The sequence below is a fragment of the Odontomachus brunneus genome, unplaced genomic scaffold (genome assembly GCF_010583005.1).
Source record: "Odontomachus brunneus isolate Ranch 3 - 2012 unplaced genomic scaffold, Obru_v1 Obru_scaffold_010, whole genome shotgun sequence".
NCBI classification, from domain to species: Eukaryota; Metazoa; Arthropoda; class Insecta; order Hymenoptera; family Formicidae; genus Odontomachus; species Odontomachus brunneus.
The window spans coordinates 1224832-1230305 of record NW_022639460.1 but is presented as its reverse complement, the minus strand read 5'-3'; the positions used below and the strand labels follow the sequence as shown (position 1 = coordinate 1230305).

The 5474-nt window shown below is 41.7% G+C and overlaps 1 protein-coding gene across 13 annotated transcripts in view; it reads left to right on the top strand.

The window, feature by feature from the left end:
* LOC116840624 (facilitated trehalose transporter Tret1-like) overlaps positions 1-5474 on the top strand; it is a 310767-nt gene that overhangs the window by 67546 nt on the left and 237747 nt on the right. Inside the window, exon 1 of one of the 13 annotated variants that reach the window (XM_032807549.1) lies at positions 4546-4821. The exons of the other annotated variants lie outside the window; for them this stretch is intronic. The gene's annotated coding sequence lies outside the window, so the exon portion shown is untranslated. Of the gene's footprint in view, positions 1-4545; positions 4822-5474 lie in introns of those variants that run through there. 13 annotated transcript variants of the gene reach the window in all.

Below are 5474 nucleotides of genomic sequence, written 5' to 3'. Positions count from 1 at the left end.
TATATATATATATATATATATATATATATATATATATATATATATATATATTTAAATGTTTAACGTGATGTTAAAGTTTTGTATTTAAAGTAAAGATATATGAAGTTTTATTCAAAATATTAATATTTTAGTTCAGAAAGAGTAAAATTCCTGAAATATATATAGTTTGAATAATTACGCTTTTTAAGTATTGATTACACTATTTTGTATTGAGTTATCTTAAGTAAAGTTTGCGAAAATACTCAAAGTTTTGTTCAAGGTGAATTTAAAAAGGAAATCGTAGAATAGAGAATTTTGAGAAAATATTTGATGAGAGAAATGGGTTAAATGGGTTAGGAAAAACATTGACTATTTGGATTTCCCTTTAGAATTACATTTTTGCAACATTATAGTCGTAGTCTGAATCTTAATATCCTTTCTGGTTTTCATTTTATATTAAAATCGAACAAAACATATATCGATTTTTCAAGTAATTTAGTAAAATATTTGTGTTTCAAAAATACTGATAGATGAAATATAGTTGAAAATAAAGTGTTTTAAAAATATCTCTTTAATCTCTTTTATTCTATCGAATGCAATAATTGGCATTCCATATTTCCATATTTGATTCTATATTTGATACCATAAAATGAGATTCCTATTTGATACCATAAAAGATACCAGCGCTTTGTCAACGAAAGGGAGCACCAATTCCCACAATATTTCTGTTCCGATTCTAGCCAGAGAATACATGTTTGTGATAAGAGTTTGTGAGGGGTTCTCTGTTGATACTGTAGTGGGAGAAAGAATTTCGGGACAGATTTGGGCAGTTCAGTCGGAATTTGTGCTGCATCTGGGAAATGTTGGGAAATTTCTACGCGGCTCTACGTCGCGGAGAGGTGTCTGCTCGTGCCATCTCCGTGTATCAGCGTTTCCCCGGATTCACGCGCGATCGCGAGACGCAGCGGCGGACGCAGCGACGACGACGCCGCGCGACAGCACCGCGAGGACCACCGCCGTCGGCGAATTGGAAATAACAGATAAAGTTAATTTTGGATCCCTACTTTGATTAGTGTACTCGCCTAATTAAGAGTAGTACATTAGTGTAATAATTGGGTATGGTAACGGTAATAATATACACAGCGTGTGTGTACACAATGTGTGTGTCTCGGCTTTTGTGTCCTTCACTTCTTCATTTGAACCTCCGCAACGGTTCGCAAATTTGTCGTCTGTGTGTCGCACAGCGCTTCGCGACCTGGCGCGGTTTCACCGTGCATCGCAGTGGATTTGTGTGTCACGCGTGTGTATGTACATTGTGTGTGTGTTTGTGTTTGTTCTTAACGGTGTCGCGCGCGGCCGAACGCCGTAACGATCGCGCCTCACGCGACCCTTCGCGACGAGATCGATCGATCGATCGTTACGGCCCGGTTACGCGCCCGAATCACGCGCGATTCTTCGGATTCCGATGTTAGGTTGCGCGAGAGATCGCTGTTGCACGCTCCTCACCCTCTCTCTCTCTCTCTCTCCCTCACCCTTTCTCTCTTATTTACTGCTTAGAGAAACATCGTTTACGTAAAGTAGATAAGTGGTTTACTGACACACACAGAGATTATTTTTTTTGTTTTCCGAAAGACTCGTTTGCAAAAAGACTCCACCGCGCCTAAGGCGACCGGTGTTTTACACGTATAATTAATTGATGCGACAATAGTAAACGGTCATATAATTCTTACACGCTATACGCTTATATCCATATCGATTCTTGTTGCGAACTCGCGCGCTATTTTGTCTCGCGCGCTCTCGCTCTCACGCGCTAAAATTCGCATCTCACACGCTCACGATCTACCGGTTTTCGTCGCGTTGGTGTGCTTTCTCATTTTCTCTGTCTCTCTCTTCATCACTCACTCTCTTTCTCTCTCTCTCTCTCTCACTCTCTCTCTCTCTCTCTCTCTCTCTCTCCCTCCTTTCTCATTCGCACTCACACACTCTGTCTCGCTCGCCCGACGTGTACTCGCCATCTTATCAGAATTACGCGAATCAATTAACAGTATAATTGCAGGATAACAGTCGGCGCAATTGCCACCGTCCGTTTTCCGCGTCCCGTCTCCTTTGTGAGACGTATTAAAATACGTACCTCGGCCGATTCGCGTCCTGAATTTTCATTCGATTATCTTTCTTGGAATTGTGTTGTTAATCGTCCAGCGCGCGGGGAGAAAGAATCGAGTGTTCTCCTTTCTTTGTCTTCTCAAACAGGAATACCAAGGCGGAATTAATAAATAATAGGCGCGCGCGCGAGACGAGTGTTTCGGAATTACAGAATTAATAGAAAACGCGAGCGAATTCAAAGTAACGTCTGCGAGGAGATGCGGCGCCTTAAGTGGAAGTCATAAATTAAAGTAGTTGAGTACTATTCAGAAAGTACTTTATGATTCTACAATCACCACCACCACCAGCTCCACCACCAGCCAAGAGATGAATACGCTAACTCTCGCGTTAAACATCCGCTTTATATCGCATAACTCGCGTGCGAGATATTAACGCGAAGATCTCGCCGCTTTGCGTTCCCGCGCAGTAATGAAAGCGCAGATTGAAACGGGAATGTCTTGCAGCGCGAGGAACGCGTGTTTAATTACTCCGGTCGACAGGGTAATGTTTTCACCAAGTAACATGTGAATCGGATACGCGCTTTTCTCAGTGAGACGTCGCTTGCAAAAATAAGGAAGAAAGAAAGAAAGAAGGGACCAAGGATCCCTCGTTTCTCGTATAATTTAAGGAGCAAGTGGATCTCAAGGCGATACGCTGCGAAAGTTAAACGCCGTGGAAAATCCGGCGAGAGCTTCCACGTATCCTCTTTCCAAATCGAGTTTATTTAGTTCCACGAACAAATCTCTATTAGCACATTGTGGACCAGATATATGATGGTAATATGTAGGAAGAGTCACTTTTTTTAACGTTAGATTCTGATATATCTCTGTTATTTCTCTTATATTAGAAGAGATATCCGTTAAAAAAAGGTATCCTCGAAATGAATGTTTCACTCCGACCACAATATTTGTCCTTTCCAACCGCACGATTTATTCCTTAAACATTTCTTTCTAATATAACAAATACCAGAGATATTTTAGAAACTAACATTAGGCGCCTCACCCTGTATATTTCATTAGAACTTGAAATATACAATGTTAATGAGTACATTAGTACTGCTTTTTAGTATATTCGTAAAAAAATATTATCATTATATATGTTAACACGTTTAATAGTTATTTACTCTGTACTAAAATTTTATATTTTGTGTATTAAAGGGTTATTTTGTGTACCGAAGGGATTTCCCGCCAACAAACTGGAATTAGAATTAGAATCATCCTCTATAAAGGAGTGCAAAGTAGAATTCGTAAGTGCGCCGTGCTTCAGCCTCCTAGAAAACTGAATTAATATAGGAATGCCCAATGGAATCATTTTAACATCTTCAAAATCTTCTCCTTGTCGCTATTTCTTTTTCTCGTCACGTATTAACATGGACCACTTTACACGGATTGTTCAGATTATACACGTGGAAGCACCCAATAGCCTTTCTTTGCTGTGACAGTTTTATTCGTCCTTTTTCATTCGACCTTTCGGTCAGAATTGCGATAATGTTCACGCCGGGACGCAAGGGACTGTCCGTTCCCGACGTGAAAAGAGTGTCGATTGACGGTGGTGATCGAGGCGCAACGAGGGCCGCGGTCGTGTTTAAATATTCCTGTGGACGGTGCGCGCGACTTCACAAGGTCCCGTCCGCATATTTGCTGTAAGGTCCGACGCAAATAACCACGGCAGGTCCAACGACCGCGCGGCGCGCCGCGCCGCTCGTGCAATCGATTGCCATAGTATGGAAGCACGCGTCCTCTTTTCTCACACCTTCTTCCTTCCGTAAAAAGAGAAGCTAGGCGCGCCCCTATCGATCCCCACCCTATCCCTCCGTCCCGCTATGCTAATAATCCGTTGAACGAGTGCCACAGTCTTATCAGCGAATTCCATATTGACCCCCTCGGTCCGACCACCCTGTCGATCGCCCACTATCCCTCTGCGAATTATACCGATCGCTTCACTCCGTCATAGGGTCAAAGAGAGAAAGGCTGCGGTGATGGGAATAAAAATAAAAAGGAATGTAAAAATAATGACAGAGATAGAGAGGGAGGGAGAGAGAGAGAGAGAGAGAGAGAGAGAGAAAGAGAGAGATCATACTAACTGCGACGAAGTAGAGAAAGAGAGACATATTACACAGACAAAAGAAGATTTATTTAAAACTAATATACTCAAATTAACAATCGTTTCATACATAAACAATTTTTTAGAAGAATTTTCAAGGTCTTGAATTTCAGTATTATATAATTTTGTTTTGTATATTTATAACGATCTCCTAAGAAGTATAATATTATTATATATATTATGATGATAATGATGTCTTCTACATTTAAAAATATCATATTCTCAATCCAGTATTTTGCGCTCTCTATGCATAAAAATGATATATTTTCGAATGATAATTCGAATAATATATTTTTCTCAGTTGAATCAGTATAAAATGTATTGATGCAAGTGATTTATTTTCATTTAGCGCTGTGTGAACTCATTTCAAGATTTGCATGTCGGAAGTAAAAATATTTTCAAAACAAGAATGTTGTATTCTTCTGCGTAGAAATAGAGTGAGGTAGAGAGGAAAAGAAAAATGGAACGGAGAATGAGAGGAAAGCATGGAACAGAGCCAGAGCATGGAACAGAGCCAGAGTCTATTACATGTCCTGGGATTGTAATATCCTCGGGATCTTATGCAGGCGCGTGGACGAATAAAGGATCTCGGGCGGGGTAAGATTACAAAGCTTCGCAACCGCGTTGCGTGACTATCGAGACTCAGGCGGGGCGCAACGGAAGCACAAATTAAATGCGAATCAAGCGAGGTGCATCAACGACAGACAAAAGCCCGGAGATTTCGGGCGCGGTACCAACGAGCTCGCTAAGGAAGTTAACGCTAATGATAGTTGAGAACGTTTAAGAGTGGAGTCTGTCGGGGCAGTCTCGGAAAGTTAGATAGGAAACGGGAGAGTGCTCGCCGGAGAGCGAGACGCGAAGAGCGCGCACATGCACACACTTAAACGCACGGCACACAGACGGGCAACCAGCCACACAGTCATGCACACACACACATACACACACACACACATACACACACACATACACACACACATACACACACACATACACACACATACACACACATACATACATACACATACACACTTAAACAACACGGAACCAGGCGCGCGAAATGTATTTATCGATTTATCGTTGTGTGGTGTATTGCGCGTCACGTACGTGCGTGAGCGCGTACATTTCCGCTAATGTACACGCTGTATCGGGCGTATAGGATTTATGGTACTGGAGCTTGTTTCTCCCTCTTGCTCGCACAAAACACGCACACACGCGTACACATTGCTTTTCTCATTCTCTCTTTCTCTCCC